General features: G+C 41.9%; 1 protein-coding gene across 6 annotated transcripts in view; it reads right to left on the bottom strand.

Annotated features, from left to right (window-relative positions):
* LOC132403024 (1-phosphatidylinositol 4,5-bisphosphate phosphodiesterase beta-4) overlaps positions 1 to 25,411 on the bottom strand; it is a 542,946-nt gene that overhangs the window by 434,162 nt on the left and 83,373 nt on the right. The window contains exon 4 of one of the 6 annotated variants that reach the window (XM_059986233.1): positions 10,863 to 11,017. The exons of the other annotated variants lie outside the window; for them this stretch is intronic. The gene's annotated coding sequence lies outside the window, so the exon portion shown is untranslated. The remainder of the gene's footprint in view (positions 1 to 10,862; positions 11,018 to 25,411) is intronic. 6 annotated transcript variants of the gene reach the window in all.

Genomic DNA, 25,411 nt, shown 5'->3' on the forward strand with positions numbered 1-25,411 from the left:
AGAAAAAAAAATCAGGAAGCAAGTCATTTAGTAGTTTTAAGACCAGTTCACTTGAAAATGTTTAAAACACAATGTGAAAACCTGGACAAACAGCGCACCAATCTCGTGCTATATTCAGAAATCCAGCGGCTTAGTACAGAAAGTGAACTCAAGAGGGTGTTTGAGCTGTAAAGTGAATTGCAGAAGTACTTTCTTGAAAACCATAAGCTAGAATTTGCTGAGTGCTTTGAAAATGAAGAATGGCTGCAGAAACTACCCTGCTTAGCAGACATAAGAACCATATAACCATATAACAATTACAGCACGGAAACTGGCCATCTCGGCCCTTCTAGTCCATGCTGAACGTTTACTCTCACCTAGTCCCACCTACCTGCACACAGCCCATGAACCTCCATTCCTTTCCTGTCTATATACCCATCCATTTTTACTTTAAATGACAATACCGAACCTGCCTCTACCACTTCTACTGGATGCTTGCTCCACCCAGCTACCACTCTGAGTAAAAAAAATTCCCCCTCGTGTTACCCTTAAACTTTTGCCCTCTAACTCTCAACTCATGTCCTCTTGTTTGAATCTCCCCTACTCTCAATGGAAAAAGCCTATCCACATCAACTCTATTTCCCTCATAATTTTAAATATCTCTATCAAGTCCGCCCTCAACCTTCTACGCTCCAAAGAATAAAGACCTAACTTGTTCAACCTTTCCCTGCAACTTAGGTGCTGAAACCCAGATAACATTCTAGTAAATCTTCTCTGTACTCTCTCTATTTTTTTGACATCTTTCCTATAATTTGGTGACCAGAACTGTACACAATACTCCAAATTCAGCCTTACCAATACCTTGTACAATTTTAACATTACATCCCAACTCCTATACTCAATGCTCTGATTTATAAAGGCCAGCATACCAAACGCTTTCTTCACCACCCTATCCACATGAGATTCCAACTTCAGGGAACTATGCACCATTATTCCTAGATCACTCTGTTCTACTGCATTCTTCAATGCCCTACCATTTACTATGTATGTCCTATTTAGATTAGTCCTACCAAAATATAGCACCTCACACTTATCAGCATTAAACTCCATCTGCCATCTTTCAGCCCACTCTTCTAACTGGCCTAAATCTCTCTGCAAGCTTTGAAAACCTACTTCATTATCCACAATGCCACCTACCTTAGTATCATCTGCATACTTACTAATCCAATTTACCACCCCATCATCCAGATCATGAATGTATATGACAAACAACATTGGACCCAGTACAGAGCCCTGAGGCACACCACAAATCACCGGCCTCCAACCTGACAAACAGTTATCCACCACTACTCTCTGGCATCTCCCATCCAGCCACTGTTCAATCCATTTTACTACTCAAATATTAATACCTAACGATTGAACCTTCCTAACTAACTTACCCTGCGGAACCTTGTCAAAGCCCTTACTGAATTCCATATAGACAACATCCACTGCTTTACCCTTGTCAACTTTCCTCGTAACCTCTTCAAAAAATTCAATAAGATTTGTCAAACATGACCTTCCACACACAAATCCATGCACCTGTTCCTAATCAGACCCTGCTTATCCAGATAATTATATATACTATCTCTAAGAACACTTCCCATTAATTTATCCACCACTGATGTCAAACTGACAGGCCTATAATTGGTAGGTTCACTCTTAGAACCCTTTTTAAACAATGGAACCACATGAGCAATACGCCAATCCTCCGGCACCATCCCCGTCTCTCATGACATTTGAGATATTTCTGTCAGAGCCCCTGTTATTTCTACATGAACTTCCCTCAAGGTCCTAGGGAATATCCTGTCAGGACCCAGAGATTTATCCACTTTTATATTCCTTAAAAGCTCCAGTACTTCCTCCTCTTTAATTGTCAGTTTCCATAACTTCCCTACTTGTTTCCCTTACCTTACACAATTCAATATCCTTCTCCTTAGTGAATACTGAAGAAAAGAAATAGTTCAAAATCTCCCCCACCTCTTTCGGCTCCACACATAGCTGTCCACTCTGATTCTCTAAGGGGCAAATTTTATCCCTCACTATCCTTTTGCTATTAATATAACTGTAGAAACACTTTGGATTTATTTTCACTTTACTTGTCAAAGCAACCTCGTATCTTCTTTTAGCTTTTCTAATTTCTTTCTTAAGATTCTTCTTACATTCTTTATATTCCTCGAGCACCTCATTTACTCCATGTTGCCTATATTTATTTTAGATATATCTCTTTTTCCAAACCAACTTTCCAATATCCCTTGAAAACCATGGCTCTCTCAAACTTTTAACCTTTCCTTTCAACCTAACAGGAACATAAAGATTCTGTACCCTCAAAATTTCACCTTTAAATCACCTCCATTTCTCTATTACATCCATAAAACAAATTGTCCCAATTCACTCCTTCTAAATCCTTTCACATCTCCTCAAAGTTAGCCTTTCTCCAATCAAAAATCTCAACCCTGTGTCCAGTCCTATTCTTCTCCATAATTATATTGAAACTAATGGTATTGTGATCACTGGACCCAAAGTGTTCCCCAACACATACCTCCGTCACCTGACCTTTCTCATTCCCTAACAGGGGAATGCAACACTGCCCCTTCTCTAGTCAGTATCTCTATGTATTGCTGCAAAAAAACTATCCTGCACACATTTTACAAACTCCAAACCATCCATCCCTTTTACAGTATAAGCTTCCCAATCTATGTGTGGAAAATTAATATCTCCCACAATCACAACCCTGTGTTTACTACAAATATCTGCTATCTCCTTGCAAATTTGCTCCTCCAATTCTCACTCCCCATTAGGTGGTCCATAACACACTCCTATAAGTGTTACTACACCTCCCATTCCTCAATTCCACCCAAATAGCCTCCCTAGATGAGCCCTCTAATCTATCCTGCCAGAGCACTGCTGTAATATTTTCTCTGACAAGCAATGCAACACCTCCCCCTCTTGTCCCTCCGATTCTATCACACCAGAAGCATCAAAATCCAGGAATATTTAGTTGCCAGTCACACCCCTCCTGCAACCATGTTTCACTAACAGCTACAACATCATATTTCCAGGTATCAATCCATGCTCTAAGCTCATCCACCTTTCTTACAATGCTCCTAGCATTAACATAAATGCATTTAAGAAATTCTCCACCTCTTCCTCTCTGTTTATCTCTAACAGTACAAAGAACTTTACTGTCTTCTTTTTCTGCCTTCTCCCATACATCTGTTCCTACACTCTGGTTCCCCTCCCCTCCCCCATATCTAGTTTAAATCCACTGGAGCCTCACTAGCAAACCTACCTGCAAGAATATTTGTCCCCTTCCAGTTCAGATATAAACCGTCCCTCCGGACCAGGTCCCACCTTCCCTGGAAAACTGCCCAATTATCTATAAATCTGAAATCCTCCCTCCTGCACCATGTCTTCAGCCACGTGTTGATCTGCATTATCTTACTATTTCTAAACCCACCTGCATGTGGCACTGGTAGCAATCCTAAGATTGCTATCCTAGAGGTCCGGTCCTTTAACTTGGCACCTAGCTCCCTAAAGTCACCTTTCAGGACCTCCTCACTCTTCCTACCCACGTCATTGGTCCCTACATGGACCACAACATCCAGCTGCTCACCCTCCCTCTTGAGAATACTGGGAACTCGATCAGAGATATCGCGGACCCTAGCACCAGGGAGGCAACAGACCATCCGGGATTCTCGATCTCTTCCAGTGAACCTCCTATCTGTCCCCCTAACTATCGACTCCCCTATCACTACTGCTCTCCTCTTTTCCCTCCTTCCCTTCTAAGCTGAGGGTCCAGTCTCGGTGCCAGAGACGCAACCACTGCAACTTGTCCCTGGTAGGTCGTCCCCACCAACAGTATCCAAAACAGTATACTTATTGTTGATGGGAATGGCCACAGGGGTGCTCTACTCCTCCTGTCTATTCCCCTTCCCTCTCTTGATAGTCACCCAACTACCTGTCTCCTGACTCCTAGGGGTGACTATCACCCTGAAACTCCTGTCTATTTCTGCCTCTGCCTCCCGAATGATCCAACATTCATCCAGCTCCAGTTCCCTAACACGGTTTGTCAGGAGCTGCAGCTGGATGCACCTTTTGCAGGTGTACTCATCAGGGACAGCTGTGCTCGCCCTGACTTCCCACATACTGCAAACAGAGCACTCAACTGCCCTAACTGCTGCCTCCATGACCTACTCCTAAGCTAATTAGATTAATTAAAGGAGCTTACCCGGCCTTACCTCACCTGGAGTGAAGCTTGTACTCAGCCTCTGCTCGCTTTTTAAATTCCCCCGCTGATCTCAGAGGCCTACTTCCACGCGCTTGCACAGTTGTGCCCCGTTCAACCTCACCTCTGCCAGTTCTTGCTGAAACCTGATTGAGCCAAGGCCGTCCCACTCTGCCTCAGTCCACTCCAACGATGGCTGCTGTATATGGCGGTCTTTCTTTAAAACCTTTGGCATGCTACATCACGCGCCTGCACATTCTAGCCTCTTTGCCCCGAACAGTTAAAAAAAACAGCTCCTCTCCGAGCTTTCTTTACCTCTTCCCTCTCCGCCTCTTGCTTCGATTTAAGTGACTGTTGAAAACTTCCTCTCCTTTTTAAACCTTTGGCACGCCAAAGGTTTAACTGAACCAGTTGAACAAGTCTCTGCAAGGCCCTGAGGAAAATGTTTTGACTTCAAGTTACAAGATTCTTGGCTTTAAAAGCAAACTGAATCTTTGGAAAAACCATGGTGCCAAAGGAAATCTTGAAAGGTTTTCAGTGCTGCTTGGGCTTGAGAGTGAGGAAGGATATCAGAAAGCCTCAACTCTTATTGAAACCCATCTGGAAGAACTACAAAACAAAATTGAACAGCATTTTTCCTTCTTCTCAACACAAGTGTATGACTGGGTGAGGGACTCTTTCTCTGAATCTTCTGCTCAGCCTGAGAACTTGATTTTGAGAGACGAGGAAGAATTTAATGAGCTGCAGTCTGATCGTGCACTCACCTGCTACTGGACAAGTTCAGGAAGAGTATCCAACCATTCGTAGAAAAGCAATGAACATGTTGCTGCAGTTTTCAACTTTTTACATGCGTGAGTAAGCTTTGTCTTGTTTAACAAGCGTCAACAGCAAGGGTAGAAACTGTCTCATTTCAGTTGAAGGTGAAATCTGTGACCGCTCATCTCAAGTTCAACCCAAAATTGAGAAATTTATTATGTTTGCATTATAAGTTTTTAAAATTTATAAAAGGGAATGAAAGAGATTAATTTCAAGAAAGGCGAGCTAAAAATTCATTCTCTACTCAAAAGAGCATTGACAATTATATTTGACTTCTTACATCTACAAGTACCATTAGTTGCAGATGTAATAGTCTTTATGCAGGTGTTCCCCGAGACCCGAAAATTATTTCAAGGATTCCTCCAGGGCAAAAAGGTTGAGAAAGGCTTCTCTGAGGCCTTGCACAAAAAGGATATTTATGGAAAAGTGGCAAGGAAGAAGCCCTGGCTTTAAAAAAAAGCATACCCCTTGCCTGTAATGACTTTGCAAAGCAGCACTTAAAAGATACGGTAAAGACATGGAAGAAGGTTTTGTGGTCAGATGAGACTAAAGCGGGCTTTCTTGGCCTCAACACTAGGTAGTACGTGTGGCATAAATATAATGCTTAGCATCAGCCAGGTAACTCTATTCCTATTGTAGAGTACAGTAGAGGTGGCATCATATGAGCAGTTTCATAAGAAAGTTGATGCCCTTGAGTTCCCCTGTCAGAGTCTTGACCTTAACCCAATCGAACATCTCTGGAAAGACCTCAAGGTTGCTGTCCACCAACATTACCCAACTAATCTGGCACAGATTAAGCAATTTCTCAATGATAAATTGCAAAATCTTGCTCCATTACATTGTGCAAAGCTAATGGAGACTTATCCAAAAAGACCTACTGGCTTTAATACCCGCAAGAGGTGGTTTAACTAATTATTGAGCAAAGTGGGATAAATACTGAAGTGCTAACATTTCAATATTTGAATTTTTAGGTTTTCATGCTTTTCTAAAAATACTTTTAAAAGACACTGTATTTTCCCAGAGAACAACTCCACTGGAATGGCATAGAATGGAATCAGACCCAACACATGCATGCTGTCCAAGACAGCTATCTCAGCTAGCCTATCTACCTTCATTTAGCTCATATCAATCTACCATTTTCCTACCATGCACTGCTCCAGGTGTCTTTTAAACATTGTAATTGGATTCACCTTTTCCATTTCCTTGCCTTCATCTGCTAACCAGACTCAGCTTGTGGATATTTTACCATCTGGCAGTGGAGAAGGTCCCCAGTGGAAATCTCTTCATGCAGGGGTTCTTCCCCTGCACTCTGGGGACCTGGGTGGAAGGGTGCAACAGGTCTTTAAGCAGGCTCATTGACACCCCGTCCACCCATCCATTCTGTGGCCGGGAGAAGTCAGTGTACTCACGAGGAAATCTGCAGATGCTGGAAATTCAAGCAACACACACAAAATGCTGGTGGAACGCAGCAGGCCAGGCAGCATCTATAGGAAGAAGTACAGTCGACATTTCGGGCCGAGACCTTTCATTAGGACTAACTGATAGAAGAGATAGTAAGATTTGAAAAGGGGAGGGGGAGATCCAAAATGATAGGAGAAGACAGGAGGGGGAGGGAGCTAAGAGCTGGAAAGTTAATTGGCAAAAGGGATACAGAGCTGGAGAAGGGAAAGGATCATGGGACGGGAGGCCTTAGGGAGAAAGAAAGGGGGAGGAGAGCACCAGAGGGAGATGGAGAGCAGGCAAGGAGTGATTGTGAGAGGGAAAGAGAGAGCAAAAAGAAAAAAGGGAATGAATGAATAGATGGATAAATAAATAAGGGATGGGGTAAGAAGGGGAGGGGGGCATTAACGGAAGTTAGAGAAATCTACGTTCATGCCATCAGGTTGGAGGCTACCTAGATGAAATATAAAGTGTTGTTCCTCTAACCTGAGTGTGGCTTCATCTTGACAGTAGAAGAGGCTATGGATAGATATATCAGAATGGGAATGGGACTTGGAATTAAAATGTGTGGCCACTGGGAGATCCTGCCTTCTCTGGCGTACAGAGCGTAGCTGTTCAGCAAAATGGTCTCCCAGTCTACGCTGGGTCTCGCCAATAATATAAAAGACCGCACCGGGAGCACCGGACGCAGTACATCACACCAGGTGACTCACAGGTGAAGTGTCGCCTCACCTGGAAGGACTGTCTGGGGCCTGAATGGTGGTGAGGGAGGAAGCGTAAGGGCAGGTGTAGCACTTGTTCCGCTTACAAGGATAAGTACCAGGAAGTCAGTGTACACTTGTATGGAATGCGAGAGGTTGCATCCCTTGTTTCAGTATCTGAAGGGGCTGCTGCTCAGGTTCTGGTTAAACTTCAGCCCCATGCTCCTTTTACACAGGCACCCAGTACGGAAAGGGACAGGTAATGAGGGGGATCTACTGCTGGGCTTGCTCCTGGGCCTGGCCAAGATGGCCATTCATGGGTCTAGACAGTGGAAAGTCAAGGACTTTGCTAGAGCCAACTGTCAGCCCCTCTTCTGAGGGTATATTCATGTCTGGCTGTCCTTGGAGTGGGAACATGCTGTCACAATGGATACGGGGGGCATTTCTGGCTGCGATGAGCCCCTCTGAGAACTGATTTTTACAGACAGTAGTAATCCTATTTATATTGAATTTATTCACTGTTTTGCAAATAATGCTTGCACTTTGTGTCTTTGTTGTGTAAATAAACTTTTATAGTTTTGTAAATAAAAAACTTTTTGCGTCACTAGTGCTGAAGATTGTAATTCTTCATTATTAACCTTATCAAAATTGTTCGTAGGCCTAAGCCTGGAATCCTCCTCTTCCATCTCACACCTACTCTTTAAAAATCACTACACTGGACCACCTTTAGAATGAAAATTTCCCTCCAATTTTCTACTACACTGATAGTTTGTTCGCTCCCATAAATCAGTTTGCAACACGCAAGGGGAAGGTGGGCGAGATAATTCAGGAGGAAAAGGCTGATGTCATGGCCCAAGTTGGGCAAGTCCATTCAATGTTCGGAAAACAGACTTCACGTTCCTCATCAGCTTAACACCTTCCCCTCTGTGCAAGACAGCACTGACCGATTATCAACAGCCTCCCCCACCTCACATCAAAATCTGGGAACGGACTCAAACAAATAAACAGAGTCTTGCTGCCCACTGCCACACCGGTCTGAGAGACCTCTAACGAGATTGCTAACAGGTCTGCTCAGTCCCTGCACACCACTATAAACGCTAGCATCAAAGGTTACGCGAAGTTCAAAAGATAATGTATATTATTTTTAATTGTGATCTCTCAAGGAACTCTGGTTGAGAAACCCTGACTATATCCATGCCCCTGGTGATTTCGCGTGCATCTATTAGTTGACCTCTCAGGCTCCTCCACTCCATGGACAAAAGCCTATTCAGTCTCTCCTTCTAACTCAAGCCACCAAGTTGCAATAACATCCTTACGAATCTTTTCTGCTCTCTTTCCAGCTTAATGACATTATAGTTTTCCCCCACTGCTTTCTAGTGAGCGCCTTTACAAAAGTTTGCATCTAATCTGGTCCTAGCACTGAAAGTTTCAACACAAATAGATCAGGTGGTGAAGAAGGCGCACAGTGTACCTGCTTTCATTGGTCAGGACATAGAATAACAAGTTGGCAAGTCATGTTGCAGGTGTATAAACTTTGGTCAGGCCACATTTGGAGTATTGTGTATAGTTCTGGCTGCTGCATAACAAAGTGTGTGGAGGTTTTGAGGAAAAAGCAGCAGAGGTTCACTAGGATGTTACCAGTTAACACCAGAGATTGGACAAACTTGGATGGTTTTTCTTCTGGATCATCAGGGTACTGATATGGTAAATAGTCAGAACTATCAGTGCTACTGTATGTGTCTGATGTACCTGTTACAAGCTGCTTATGACATAAAGCAGCTTGATTTCATTGTAGCTGGCCTATTAACTCATTTGGTCTTAACCTATCAGAGGAAAAAAGAAAACAGATTTTTTAAAAAGTGTTTATTTGTCACGTGTACATTGAAGCTTCCACTGAAATATGTGTAAATCAAATCAGTAAGGATTTGCAATCAAATCTGATTGCCCGTCCTGGTAATGTCACCACACTTACAGCACCAACATGGATTTTCCACAACTCATACCCATGTGTTCTACTCATCTCTCCCCAGCCTTCCGTTACTGAAAACCAGCTTGTTTTTTTTTCCAGTTCTTGAGGAGAGTCAGCAACCCAAAAATATCAACTAGTTTTTTTGTTCCATAGGTGCTGCCTAACTTATTGTATTTTACTGGGTCACCTGCATTACATCCTCTGTAGCTCCAACATTATCTTCTGTATTCTTTTTACCACCTTGGATGTACTTGTGTATGACAATCTTCCCGGATGGCAGGAAATAAAAGCTTTTCACTGTACGCTACAATAATAAACCAGTATTAAATAACCTGCAGAGCATTTCCAGCATCTTGTTTTAATTCCACTGTAACTTCAGCAAGCAACCATCATTGATTTGTGCTCTGAAACATAAGGGGAGGATAGGCCTTACACTTTACAAACACCTGCAAATAAAGCTGCTCCATCAACCGATCCCAAATAATAAAGGTCCATAGTCAAAATTCTGGAAATTAGCGTCTGCATCCCAAATCTTGAGAGCGAAGGCAGATATTCATGACAAAATTTACCTTAGATGTTTACCTTACCTTACCTTACCTTACCTTAAATTTACCTTGGTTGTTTTTATATTTATAGTTATTGTGTCTTTTTAATGCCTCATCGGATCTGGAGTAATAAGCATTTTGTTTTCTTTTACACTCGCGCACTAAAGAACGACAATGAACAATCTTGAATCTTGACAAAGCTGTGAAAAAATACCAGGAAGGCAGTCCCTACAAAATCCTCCTAATCCATCAAAAGGGTAAGTGAATCAGCACACAGTCCTCTCCTTGGGCAATGTCCCCAGCAACAGAGCCCCAATTACATTCAGTCAGCTGCAAGGAGTCAGCCACTTCACTGAAATGCCCTGGCCTCCTTAAAAGCCTTCTATAAAACATACAGCAACCATCCTTGCCCCATTACTGCTCAAAATGGAAAAGGAACAATCAAGTTAACACAGACAACCTTGATCCCATTCACGGGGAGCACACAGAAACCCAGCACAAGCCCGACCAGTGCTTTAGGGGTTAGGTGTCCTGACGCAGAGTTTCAATTCCCTCCCCTCCCACAGATACTGCTCAGTTCGTGAAGTTTCTCCTGCAGGTTATTTGTTGCTGCAGAAGAGCATTGCCCACTCACTCTCCTTGTCAAGCAATTCATGTCCCATTAGTGGCAGAGCTTGAGATTCCTGATAGAGCTAAATAACTAGAGTGAAGTCGCCCTTATTCCCAAGGGACTGCCCAAAGAGAAGATTCTGTCATTGAAACTCAGCAGTGTTGTGGCTGTCTTAGCAACCACTGTATCATAATAATCACTGTTTACAACGTGAAGCAGCTATGCATCCAGCAGAGTGGCAGAAAGACATTTGCTTTTATCCTGTGGATGCAGATCAGAGTTTCAATTGACACAGCAAGTCAGGTATCAAAGGATCTTTCTCCAGTGAACAGCTAAGCCATAGTTATTCCATGTAAAATGACAAGGCATGAAGCTGTGAAAGCAATGATTTAGAAGTTCAGCCTTCAAAACTGCACCATAACAGAACATAGGATTTATTCAACAGAATCACAATGCCATCACTAATAACATCTACATATGCCAATGAATAAATGGATTAAGTGATAAAGTTGTTAAAAACAACTAACTCACTCACCGACAATGTACTGGTTAACATTAATCACTTGGACAGAAAGTCAGACATCCCTGCACTGGTGCTGTTAACACTGAGAAATCCAACTCTATTTGCTCATCATTCTGCTGGAGCCAATCCTGCTGAAAGTACTTCTCCAATCCTGTGCCCCGTTAAACCTGATGCAAGATACAATATGCCACCTGTTTCAATAGGATCATGGATTTAAATGCAAACAGCAAATGCAATTTCTAAATTTGCTATAGTTTAATGTGTTTTTAAACAATCTAGGCAATTTATTTTAAATTTTACTTTAACGTTAACACTATCTAAATGACCTCACAACTTTGAAAGCTAGTAAAGCCACATCCTAACTTTTATTAGCTGTCAAACCTTTCAGGAGGGTTTTGAGGGCAAGGATCTCTCACTGTAGCACAGCTATCTGGACTACACCAGACTACTAAATGTTTTCATAATCTTAAAAGACCTCCATCAAGTCAGCAGTGAGTCATCTCATTTCTGAAGAGTCCCAGCCTTTTTAATTTTTCCTGACAAGTACAAACCTATCTGTTTCATTCTAATGAATCTTTTTTTTTTGCATCTTTTCCAGTGCTCTGCATCTTTTTATGTAAATACAGATCAGAGCAATTTACAGTTCTCCAAGCGAGATATAAACAAAATAGTTTACACGTTTAATATAAACATTTTTGTGTTTCATTTCCATCTCTTGAAATGAAAGATGCTTCATTCTAGTCATTTCTAACTCTGAAATATGCGGTCATTATGCCTGGAATTTCCCAGCTGGAGCAGACAGAGGTTAAGCAGATTGTTGTTCTATTCATGGTTTGAGGAACTATAAAACTCAATTGTCAATTCCATATTATTAAAATAAAGTTGAACAAGTAGAGTTTGAATAGTTTATACAGCTTTCCATTTTCTACCTTACAAGTGGGTGCACAGCGCTTTAATCATTGGTTGTTTTTATGTTCATTGTTATGTTTATATTCATGTCTCTATAGTACCAGATCAATACAGTACATTTGCTGACAGCATGGTTATAGATGGGCCTCAATATTCCATTATGTGGCACAGCTTTTTTCAAATGCTCCTCAAACAAAATTCTTATTTCCAGAAGGGAACACACTAGAGCCCCTTTGTATTTCATCGACTCATTCCGGAAATTCAACCAGATTTTTTCATCTACAAACTGTACACATCAGTGATGAATTTTCCATCACAGGATGTCCATAGAACCAGATCATTTAGGCACCAGATCACTTGGCTCTGCTGCTTTGCCCTTCTGAGGAATGCAGTGTTTACTCGTTAATTCTAACTAATGCTAAAATTAATTAATTCTTATTAATGCTAAAAATTCTAACCAATCACTCCCCTACACCCCAACTTCAAACTTTCAACATCATCCTTGGCACTCACAAACTTGTCCAAAATTTCTTCTCCCACATCATCAATCAATGAGCCCTATTGGACTTCCCATTTCATGTTCTGTCTCCAGTATATTTCCTACCTCTAACCACGACCCACTCCCATACCTGCCCACTTACTTTCCTTTATGGGGCTTACAAAGTCTGCATTTGCATGTCACATCAATTTATGTGCATTTAAGATATTACATGAGCACCCAAAACCTGCAAATGGCATGTTATCATGCCTCCCAGCATAAATGAAAATCTGAGCTATTATAGTCAGAGCAAAAAAAAATTGGTGCTCCATCTGACCCTTCTCCTGCACCTAAATTTACATACATATCCTGTGCATTCAAACCCATCAATACCCCCTCAAGACCTTCCCTATAAATATTTATGTGTCTTCCCTTACAGTGAAACAATACTGATTTATCTCAACTGCTTTTCTTATTTTCAATGAATATTCCTTCAAAACTATTTACCATATATCCCACCATTAGCAATGATTTGTGGAACTATTTCAGTAAACTAAATTGTTATTTTTATTTGAAGAAAAGGTGTTTTGACTTGCCACAACCAATGCTCCCGACTCATGTGGTTTCATCCAACAAGTTTTGCTTAATTGCATGACTGACTTGAACCGGTATTACCCGCTTAGATATTTATTCAGAACATCTCTTTTGTTCAATGCATTAAATTCCACATCAATACATCTCAAAATTGCAGATCAAGTGATTCTAAGAACTGGATGTCAGTTTTCAAATGTCAAAGGAAAAATTTATTTTTAAAAAAACACACATTATGGTGATTGTACTGGATCAACCAAGTCAGACAGTATATTCAATTAGCTATTGGCATTCAAAGAGGAAACACGGAAAAGTATTTTAATCCCTTGGATGGTCCCTGAAGTTCTATTTGACAGTTTAAATTATTTAAAAAGCAGATTTATTTGGTAAAAGGAAATGCAAAATGATGAATACACATCAGTCCTCATGGGCAGGGGGGGGGGGGGGGGGGGTCAGTGGCTTCAAATTCCAAGGCATCAAAATCTCAGAGGAACGACTGTGGGCCCAACACATGGGCGAAATCATGAAGCCAGTGGCTCTGCCTCATTAGGAGTTTGAGGAGATTTGGTATGTCACCAAACTTCTAAAAATGGATGGCGGATTGTACTCTCTCTGGTTGCGTCACAGCCTATACAGAGGACAGCCAGTGCCTGCAGTGAGACATAAATTCAGCCAGCTCCATCACGGGCCCAATGTTCCCCACCAGACAACATCTTCAACAGACAGTGCCTCAAGATTGCATCATCAATTATCCAGTATATGCCATCTTCTCATTACCACCATCAGGGAGACTCCGACTTTTAGCCACAGTTTCTTTCCCCTCTGCCATCAGATTTTGCAATGACCCATAAACCAATGAACACTACCTTAATATTCCTTCTTTTTGCACTTTTTTTTTGTAATTTATACTCTGATTCTGTTGGCTGCGCAAGTCTAGAGAAGACAATATGATTAGGAATAGTCAGCATGGCTTTGTGAAAGGCAGGTCGTGCCTTACCAGCCTGATGTTAAGGATGTGACTAAGCACCCTGATGAAGGTAGAGCAGTAGATGTAGTGTATATGAATTTCAGCAAGGCATTTGACAAGGTACCCCATGCAAGGCTTATTGAGAAAGTAAGGAGGCATGGGATCCAAGGGGACATTGCTTTGTGGATCCAGAATTGGCTTGTCCACGGAAGGCAAAGAGTGGTTGTAGAGGGGTCATATTCTGTATGGAGGTCGGTCACCAGTAGTGTGCCTCAGGGATCTGTTCTGGGATCCCTGCTCTTCATGATTTTTATAAATGACCTGGATGAGGAAGTGGAGGGATGGGTTAGTAAATTTGCTGATGACACAAAGGTTGGAGGTGTTGTGGATAGTGTGGAGGACTGTCAGAGGTTACAACAGGACATTGATAGGATGCAAAACGGGGTTGAGAAATGGCAGGTGGAGTTCAACCCAGATAAGGGTGAGGTGGTTCATTTTGGTAGGTCAAAAATGATGACAGAATATAGTACTAATGATAAGACTGTTGGCAGTGTGGAAGATCAGAGGGATCTTGGGGTTCGAGTCTATGGGACACTCAATGCTGCTGTGAGGGCCTGTATTGTGCTGTAGGTTGACTCTGTGGTTAAGAAAGTATACGGTGTATTGGCCTTCATCGATTGTGGGATTGAGTTTAGGAGCCGAGAGGTAATGTTGCAGCTATATAGGACCCTGGTCAGACCCCACTTGGAGTACTGTGCTCAGTTCTGGTCACCTTACGATAGGAAGGATGTGGAAACCATAGAAAGGGTGCAGAGGAGATTTACAAGGATGTTGCCTGGATTGGGGAGCATGCCTTATGAGAACAGGTTGAGTGAACTCAGCCTTTTCTCCTTGGAGCGACAGAGGATGAGAGGTGACCTGATAGAGGTATATAAGATGATGAGGGGCATTGATCGTGTGGATAGTCAGAGGCATTTCCCCCAGGGTTGAAATGGCTAGCCTGAGAGGGTACAGTTTTAAGGTGCTTGGAAGTAGGGACAGAGGAGATGTCAGGGGTAAGTTTTTTTTTAAAAAAACGCAGAGAGTGGTGAGTGCGTAGAATGGGCTGCCAGCAAAAGTGGTGGAGGCGGATACACTTCTGGACAGGTACATGGAGCTCAGATAAATAGAGGGCTATGGGTAAACCTGGATAATTTCTAGGGGAAGGACTGTTCGGCACAGCTTTGTGGGCCGAAGGGCCTGTACTGTGCTGTAGGTTTTCTATGTTTCTAATCTCTGGCTCTGCCAAACGTGTGAGACTGAGGTGTGAGCCCACCTCAAAACCCGCTGTTTATGTGGATGCTGTGTGATCTGTTACCCTGTTACAAATCAGTACCACGAAACAACACAGTACACCGCTTACAATTAGCAATTTAGCTTTATAATTCTTAATTTGACTAAAGGTTTAGTAAAGAAAAAGCAAAAAGGGTCCACTTTAATGAAACAGCCCAAAGTGCACACGTTGGAGCTCACAGATTCCCCTTCGCTGATCCTCCTTTGACCCCCCAGGGCTTCGTCAAATCATGGCCCCGCTCTGAGTTGAGTCCTACAACCTCTTCTCTCCAGTATCTTCTCCCTTCATCTCCCGCCAAACAAAAGACGCAGCTCACACACAACACAAAAACACACTCCCTTCATTGGAAGGTTCACATTCCAAAGTACCCATTATCTCTAACCATAACCCAAACACCGCTTCTATAGAAAGACCATTATGTTAGCAATGAAACCTTTCCCAGGGTGTTACATCGATATCTGTCCCAAAACAAAATACTTCACATGACTGTAATAGATAATAAATCTAATTCTGATAGTAATATTCATCAGATAATAACCAGAAGATTTAAACCTTTGCATTGCTACAAAAATTCACGAAATGTGAATGTGGCAGGGAAGTGGAGGAGTCATAGTAAAATAGGTAAAGAAGTAAACGAAACAGAGAGAACAAGTGAATGGATATCATATCTCCAGGAACAATCGCTGATCTTGACCTTGTGTGCGTGGAGTTTGCCATACCTTTTGACTGTCCCCCACATCCCAAATTTGTGCTGGCAGGCAATTTAACCTTCATGGAAGTAGATAATCAAAGTTAAATTGATGGTTGCATTCTAAGTTCAAAGTACACTTATTATCAAAATATTAATTATACAACCTTGAGATTCATTTCCCTACAGGCAACCATAAAACAAGAAACCCAAAAGAACCCAATTTAAAGAAAAGTGCAACGAACAGCCAATGCGCAGTGAGAAAATGAACACAAATTGCACAAACAATAAAATCAAGCAACAGCATTCAGAATGAAAGTGTAAACTATAGATATGAAGCCTGAGGCAGCTAGAACACCGGAGCAGCAAGCAGAACTGGCCTGAAACTTGCCTCAGGTCCCGATGCCCTGCCTTTTCAATCCATCTGGCCTGGCATTTAAATCATCCAAACACCAGGGTCACTGGGGCCCTGTGGCATTGATATACTCCGGGCCCCAGCATTTCCACATTGGCCCAGCACTTACATTGATTCAACTTCCTTCTCAGTTTAGGTGAATGGGCTCTGAAGCCCCTCCGCTAAGACTTTTCCCCTCTTTGCTCGCTCCAATTCTGTCTCGAAGATGCCTCGACCTTGTTTCAACTTTGCATCGCATGCCTGGATGCTCGAGTCAGCCTCGCCTTCGCTTGACCTCTTCATTGTCTGTGGTGATCGTTCACCACAATTTCCCACAGAAAAACTTTTATTAGTTGTATTTATTCAAGATGCATTATCAAAGAATATATAAACTATACAACTTTGAGATTTGCTTGCTCACAGCAAGAAACCCGGAAGAACCCAATTAAAGAAAAAAAGTGAACAAAAATAAAAACAAAAGACTAACACACGATGAGCAAGAGAAAAGAGCAAGAATAAAAATCATGCAAACAATTTAAGTGAACCACAGCATCCCAAGCCAAAAATGAGTCCTCATATCCAAAGCCTGGAGGTGCCCAGAGTAGGCCCAAAGCTTCTCTTATCAGTTCATCATATTAGCAGGCACGGAGCACTGCAGCTGGGACAATCTCCATAGCTTCAGCACCATGGAGATGAGCATCGCAGAGAGCGAGCAAGATCAGCTCTCACCTCTGATCTTGTTTTATGAACCACCAGGAAGCTGTCGCCTATCTTCAGTAAATAGAAATTTAATGTGAGGGAGTACAAGTTGCAGAGCTGCAGGGAAAATAAGGGAATAGCAATGGGATTGGTGGGAGAAGGAATGGACTGCAAGGGCTTTGACCTCTTTCTGTGCCATAACATGCAAGTTCAAAAAAAAAATCAAAAAAATCCATGCAATTTAGCTCTAATTTAAATCACTTAAGTGCTACTTTCCTCAAAATACGCAATCTAGCTTTTCATTTACTACTTTGAAATTCCAGGCCTATGATTCAATACTAGAGATGGAAAATCAGAGTAAAATAACTAATGGCCCTGACAACAAGAAGCCACTTGCAGAATATGATATCAACTCTCGAAAAAAAGGACTAAATAGGAGTAGTCATTTACAACTCCCAGATGACTAGTCATTTACTATTTTCTTCATTGCCCAAGTCAACCCACACAGTTCTTAGTTATCCACCATTCTGATGATAATACCGATTGCTGAGGATCTTTCTGTTGGAACATAAAACATGAATGTTTTCAGGTAAGCTGAAACATCATGACTGTGGCTTTGGGTTTTCCAAAACTTGGATGCTTGTGACTAAATCCTGCAATAAAATAATCTACAGGGTATTAACTCAGTTTCCATAATGTACACATTTAAAAGTTAAATATTTACAGAAACCTGTGCTTCAGAAATACAACGAAAGACAATTATCTTGAGAACTCTTTGCCAAATGCTAAGTACATGATCATACAAAACTGCATATCAACTGCAAGCTTTCAAGGTTAAATATACATAAATACTATCAATTAACACTGCACCATCATCTGAAAATGCAAATTTTCAACCAGTGTTATTTTACAAGGAACAAAGTAAGAGTTTGAAATATAATAGTTACTAGAGAAACTATGCAAGAAACTTCTAGCCTACTCCAAAACTAATAGGATTTAGACTTTTAAGGGGGAGGGGGGAACTGATTCTCCCACCATGTTGATTGCGCATCTCAGATTTAAAAAAAACATGAGCTTTTGATACAGCATACAATGTTAACTTGCCCCCAAGTGACTTCCAGAGCTGGTGGAAAAATCTGAGACCATCTGTCACAGAGTCATAGAGAAAGGCAGTACAGAAACAGGCCCTTCAGCCCAACTAGTCAATGCCAAAACTATTTAAACTGCCTACTCCCATCCCGCACCGGGACCATAGCTCTCCATATGCCGCTATCCATGTACCTATCCAGACTTTACTGAAATGTTAAAATCAAGCTCACGTGCACTACTTGCACTGGCAGCTCATTTCGCACTCTCACAACCTTCGGGTGAAGAAGCTTCCCCTCAAGTTCTACTTAAACTTCTCACACTTGGTCCATGACCTCTGGCTGTAGTCCCACCCAACCTCAGTGAGAAAAGCTTTCTTGCAATTACCCTATCTATACCCCTCGTTTTTGTATACCTCTAAAAAATCTCCTCTCAGATCAAATCTTCTACATTCTGAAGAACACCATCCTAACCTATTTAAACTTTCTTTATAACTCAGGTCCTCCAGACCCAGCAACATTGTTGTAAATTTTTGCTGTACTCTTTCAACTTTGTTCACAATTTTCCTGTAGGTAGGTGACCAAAACTGCACACAATACTCCAGATTAGGCCCCACCAATGTCTTATACAAAAACATAACATCTCATCTCCTGTACTCAATATATTGATATATGAAAGCCAATGTGCCGAAAGCTTTCTTTACAACCTCATCTACTTGGGATGATGCCACTTTCAATGAATTATGTACCCGTGTCCCAGATCCCTTTGTTCTACCACACATCTCAGTGCCCTACCATTAACTGCCTGAGACATGCCCTGGTTGGTCCTACCGAAGTGCAAAACCTCAAACTTGTCTGCATCAAATTCCATCTGCTATCTTTCGCCCATTTTTGCAGCTGATACAAGGCACTCTGCAAGCCACGATAACCTTCCTCCCTGTCCACTACAACACCAATCCTGGTGTCATCCCCAAATTTGCTGATCCAGTTGACTACATCATCATCCAAATCATTGATATAAATGACAAAAAAAAAAAATGAAGGACCCGGCACCGATCCCTGCAGCACACTTCTAGACACAGGCCTCCTGTCAGAGAGGCAATCCTGATTACCAGTCTCTGGCTTCTCCCACAACACCAAAGTCTGACCTAATAAAATAGCTAACCCTGAATGCTGAATCTTCTTGACCAGTCTCCCACGCGGGATCATGTCAAATGCCTTACTGAAGTCTATGTAGACAATGCCTTACTAAAGTCCACGCAGACAGCTTGTAAGATATCTGCTGGACATACTTAAGCTGCTGTTGGTTGCCTGTCTATCACCTGTTATGTTAATTATTAGGCTAATACGCTCACATTGAAACCTTCAGATATTACGTTGCTATGCATAGTTGCCACATGTCCTGTTAGGGGCTTTGGCCCAAAATGTTGAATGTTTATTCTTCTCCATAAATGCTACTTGACCTGCTGAGTTTCTTCAGCTTTTTTTTGTGTACTCCTGAAGATATCCAACACCTGCAGATTCTCTTGTGTTTATGACTTCCAGGGCTGAAAGACTGAGAGATCTGGAAAAATATTTTCAACCTAAGTAACAGTGCTCCAGAGATAATTTCTGAAAGAGGCAGAAACATTCAACCAACACATAAAGTGATGGTGGAACTCAACGGGGCAGACAGCAGTTTGGGCAGTGACCCTTCATCACCACTGGAAAGGAAGGGGAAGATGCCAGAAGAAGGTGGGGGTGAGGAGGATGGAAAGGAAAACAAGCTAGAAGGCAATAGGTGAAGCCAGGTGGGTGGGGGAGATGGGATGAAGTAAAAACTTGGGAGGTGACAGCTGAAAAAAGAAGGCTGGAGAAGACCTGGCAGGAATGGAGAGTGGATAATGGGAGAAAAGGAACAAGGAGGGGCACCAGGGGTAGGTGACAGGCATGTGAGAAGAGGCAAGAGGCCAGTTTGGGGAACTTGAAGGAAGAGGGAGGGGAAAATAATTACCAAAAGTTGGAGAAATTGTTGTCCATGCCATCCAGTCAGAGGTGACCTAGACAGAATATGAGGTTTTGGTCCTCCAACTTGAAAGTGGCTTCAGAAGAGGAGGCCATGGAACAACATGTTACAGCAGGAATGGAGATAGTAATTAAAATGGTTAGCCACTGGGAAATTCCGCCTTTTGTAGATAGAGCAGAGGTACTCGACAAAGCATTTCCTCCAATCACTAATGTAGGTGAGGTCACATCAGGGGCACCATATAGACAACATCAACAGATTCACAAGTGAAGTGCTGCCTCACCAAAGGACTGTTTGAACTTCTGAATGGAAGTGAGAGAGGTGGAAACATTTAATCCATTTTTTTAAAAAGTATTTAAATGTGCAATCACACGGCAACAGATTAATGCAAAAAGGTAAGATCAGAGTGAAAAGCCCTTGTTCAACCAAAAGCTTTACAGGTCGAATGTATCCTTTCTATCTTGAGACGCTTCAATCTACTATGTTTTAATTGGAGGGCAAAACACAGACTGACTGGTTCTGTTGAAAACATTTGCTTTTGATGTCCCAGATTTAGTATCCCAAGTCAGCATATTTGCCTATTAAGATAAAATGTACAGAGGAAGAATTTTGCACAAGGCATTGGTCCCAGAAAATGAACAACTACTATAGCTATAACATTTTTCCAAATAAATCAAACCAACTTGACCTTAATGCCATTAATCTACCCATTTCTGACCTACCTTGCCATAACAGCCGGGGCTCAAGGGAACTCTGCACATACTTTATATAGAACAGTGAAGGTGCAGCAGTTCATTTATTAGACAAATAAGCCAAAGATTTAGTTTAAATCCCACTATGGCAACTGTGGAGGTTCGAGGAGGTATGGTGGTGCAACAATTCAAGTTGGTGTCTCAAAGCTTCCTGACCGTGGGTCAGTGTAAACTCTAAATAATCTTCCTGTAACCGCATTGTTTACTGTCCAGTACTCCAGCAACCTCCTATATCCCGAAAAGAAAGGTTAATTGGCAACCTTTTAATTGTAGGCAAGTGACTGCTGAATCAAGAAATGAGCTCAGGAGCCATGTTACAGGAAATACATTGCGGCACATCTGGAAATAAGGGAGGGTCAACCCCTGTTAAGGATCAAATAGCCTATTCTGTATTGAAAACCCAGCCTTTATAGAGAGCATTGTATATCATGTTATGCAGCATATTCATGACTTTGAAATGGGTGATAATTAAAAAAATCATCAATCTACCATGACCACCACGTCAGATGAAGTACGCACAAGGGGATTCCTGGAGCAACACCAGATCAATCTGTAACACTGAACAATACACAAGCTAAGAGAGAAATGAAACCTCTTTTAATAGAGTTGTGCAATTGCACAGTCTCACACCCAACACTATTCAGAACTGAATAAACCAACAAAAGGCAACTAAGGAGCATCCTCAACAACAATGGAGAGCAAGACTCAAGTCTGAAGCACTTGCAACAATCTTCGAACAGAATTGCTGAGTAGATGATCTCATCAAAGCAGTCAGTTTTCAAACAATGCTCTCCTCTGTACCATTTTAAGGAATGACAAAATGCAGTTAGGTGAAGGAAGACGACATACTTCAATTAGAGGATTTGAAGACTTACAACTGCAGAACTAGCTTCACCTGTTGCCAAATTGTCACAATTGTTAAATGACACTGCTCTATGACACTGTAGTTAAACCTACAAAGTGGAAAATTATCCAGTTACATTTTGTTCACAGAACCCAGGACAGATTCAATGTGACTAACCACCATCTCTTTAGCGAAGTGATTGAAGGTGTAATTAACAGAGCTAACCTGACACTTTTATTCCACCCTCTTCACGGATGCTCAGTTTTATTGATCTGTCAAATCTCCATCTCCCCACAGTCTTGATCCAGAGCAGGGATGAGATGGACCGTCCACTGAAGACAGCAGACAACTGAAGATAGCAACAAAGAGCCTAGATAAAACTGAAGTTGATAGAATGAAGGAAAATCCTTTCTACAGACTGGAGTCATTCATAATGAAAGACAGGGGAGATCAAACACCTCTGCTCCAGGAGTGTTGCAAGAACTTCAGAAAAGCATCTCCTGGTCATGCCATTTAAATCATCACGAAAAGGTGAAGGAATTCCCACAGATGATTACACAATGCTCAATCCCATTCACAGCTTCTTAAACTATGAAGAAATTTACGCCGACATCTGGCAAAACATGGATTACATTCAGGCTTGAGGTGATAACGATAAGACGAAGCGACACAACCCAATCCTCACAGAGGGTTCAGCAGTGGAGAGAGTGTGCAATTTCAAGTTCCTGGGTCTCAAGATCTGAGGATCTAACCTGGTCCCAAGATATTGATGCAGCTGTAAAGAAGGCAAGACAGCAGCTACATTTCATTTGAAGTTTAAGGAGATATCTGGTTTGTCACCCAAAACACTCGGAAATTTATACAAATGTACCAAACAGAGCATTCAGACAGGCTGTATCGCTGTCTGGTACGGGAAGGGGAGACAGCCGCACATGTTTGAAGTAAGCTACAGGAAGTTGTAAAATTAATTAGCTGCATCATGGGTACTCGCCTCCGTAGTATCCAAGACATCTTCGAGGAGTGGTGCCTCAGAAAGGCACTGTCCATCATTAAGGACCCCCATCACCCAGGGTGTGCACTCTTCTCATTGTTACTACCAGGAAGGAGGTACAGAAGCCTGAAGGCACACAGAGTGATTCAGGAACAGCTTCTTCCCCTCTGCCATACGATTTTTTTTAAGGAATGACACAAAACAGGACACGTAATGCAATACATTTTCCTCCATTTTGCTTTTATATCTTACCCCTAAACAAAATTCCCCTCACTCTCCCTGCCCGAACATACCATGGCAGCTAATATATTTACAATACAACACTTCACAAATACAAGTATGGACATTTCACAGCCATAGCCCTACATTCCTTCAAGACGAAGGCCCACAGACATCCACAACACATCAGATGATCCAGAACATACTCATATTACAATTCATTAACCACCCTGTGAGGTAAACCATATGTGTGTTAAAAAGGGGGCAAATTCCCAAGTACAATCAAATGCCCTCAACTAGTAGGTAGTTTCTTAAGACTCCCAAAATATTACAAGAAAGGTCCCCATTTCGAATAGAACTTTTTCACAGACCCCCTCAGAGTAAATTTAATCTTTTCTAGTTTCAGAAGAAACATTATGTCCTCTAACCAAGCAGCAGCAGATGGGGGGGAGTGGCAGATTTCCAGACCAGCGAGGTTCTCCTACGGGCCAAAAGCGATCTAAATGCAATGATATCCGACTGGTTTGCGTTTAAACCCAAAGCATCATCTGCCACACCAAATGCAGTTACAAACAGGCAAGGTCTCATTATCACCCCCAAAACCTCACTGATAATTTTAAAAACCAGTGCCCAATAGCCATCAAGCTGAGGGCAAGACCAAAATGCATGCATGAAACCAGCCAGAGAGAAGGAACTCCTGTCACAGCCAGCGTCTGTCCCGGGATATATGTCAGCAAGCCTTACTAAATGTACACTGTGTAAAACTTTAAATTGTATGAGCCCCAGTCTAGCACATGATGATGAGGAATGAATCCTATTCAATGCTTTTGCCCAATATTCCTCAGCCAGATCCATACGAAGGTCATCCTCCCACCTAGTCCCAGTTTTGTTCAGATCTTGAACTCCCAAAGACATCAGCTGAGAGTATAGTACAGAGATTAGCCCTTTATCATTAAAGCTAAGAGTGAGTTTTCCCACAACATAGCAGGTGGTATATCAGGAAAAGAGGGAAATTTTTCCTTGACTAAGTGGTGACTCTACAGGTATTTAGAAAAATGATTATGCAGAAGGCCATATTTACTGCACAGGTCATCAAAACTGTCAAATATATTATCAAAGCACAAATCCTTAATGCGCATAAGACCGTTCAAACACCTTTGTCTAAAAACTGTATCGCGTGCAGAGAGGAGAAATAGATGGTTTCTACAAATGGGAACCAAAACTGAAGCTGATGTGAGCTTATAGTGGCAGCGAAATTGATTAAAAATTTTGAGGGTGGAGAGCACAACTGGGTTAGATGTGAATTGACAGGATTTCAATGGCAAGGAAGAATACTCTAAAGCTGGGAGAGACAAGGAGTGGCAAGACCGGTGGAGCCAAAATAATACCTTTTGAATGTTCGATGCCCAGTAATAATGAATAAAGCTAGGAAGGCCCACTCCACCTACGTCACAAACTCTTTGGAGAATGTGCTTATTAACCCTTGGGACCTTATTTTCCCAAATAAAGGAGGTTATAGCTTGGTCAACTGACTTGGAAAAATAACTTGGATAAGAAAACTGACAAGCCCTGGAACAAATAAAGAAATCTGGGAAGTATAGTCATTTTCACTGATTGAATTCTCCCAGCTATAGTAAGGGGTAAACTGCGCCATCTCTCAAAATCAGCCTTCATTTGGCTAACCCGAGGCCTGTAGTTAGCTTCAAACAGAGATGTAAAAGAAAGAGTAATGAGAGTTCCAAGGTATACAAAACAATCTTGAGATAAAGGAAAAGGCAAAGATTCCTGTCGGATCTGTAGGGTCAAGTTATTAAAAAGCATTTGCTTTTTTGAAGGTTCAGTTCATAGCCAGAGAAGGCTCCAAATTGACCTAATGATGACACAATAGCAGGACTGCTACCTACAGGGTTGCTAACATAAAGTAAGAGGTTGTCAGCATATAGGGATACACAGTGTTCCATGTCCCCTCTCCTAACGCCTTGAAATAATGTAGTTGAATTAAGTGCAATAGAAAAAGGCTCAAATGCAATTGCAAAAAGAGGGAACAATGGGCAGCCTTGGTGAGTGCCACGGGTTAATGGGAAATAGTCAGATCGATAATAATTTGTCTGTATAAATGGGAAATAGTCAGATGCAATACGATTTCTAAATGGACATTGAACCCACAAATACTACCCCTGTTATTTCTATTTTTGTTTTATTCATTTTACATAGAAACATAGAAAACCTACAGCACAATACAGGCCCTTCGGCCCACAAAGTTGTGCCAAACATGCCCCTACCTTAGAAATTACAAGGCTTACCCATAGCCCTCTATTTTGCTAAGCTCCATATACCTATCCAAAAGTCTTTTAAAAGACCCAATTGTATCTGCGTCCATTGCCGGCAGCCCATTCCACGCACTCACCACTCTCTGAGTTAAAAAAAAGTTACCCCTAACATCTCCTCTGTAGCTGCTCCCCAGCACCTTAAACCTGTGTCCTCTTGTGGCAACCATTTCAGCCCTGGGAAAAAAGCCTCTGACTATCCACACAATCAATGCCTCTCATCATCTTATACACCTCTATCAGGTCACCTCTCATCCTCTGCCGCTCCAAGAAGAAAAG

This window comes from Hypanus sabinus, chromosome 12 (genome assembly GCF_030144855.1).
Source record: "Hypanus sabinus isolate sHypSab1 chromosome 12, sHypSab1.hap1, whole genome shotgun sequence".
Classification (NCBI taxonomy): Eukaryota; Metazoa; Chordata; class Chondrichthyes; order Myliobatiformes; family Dasyatidae; genus Hypanus; species Hypanus sabinus.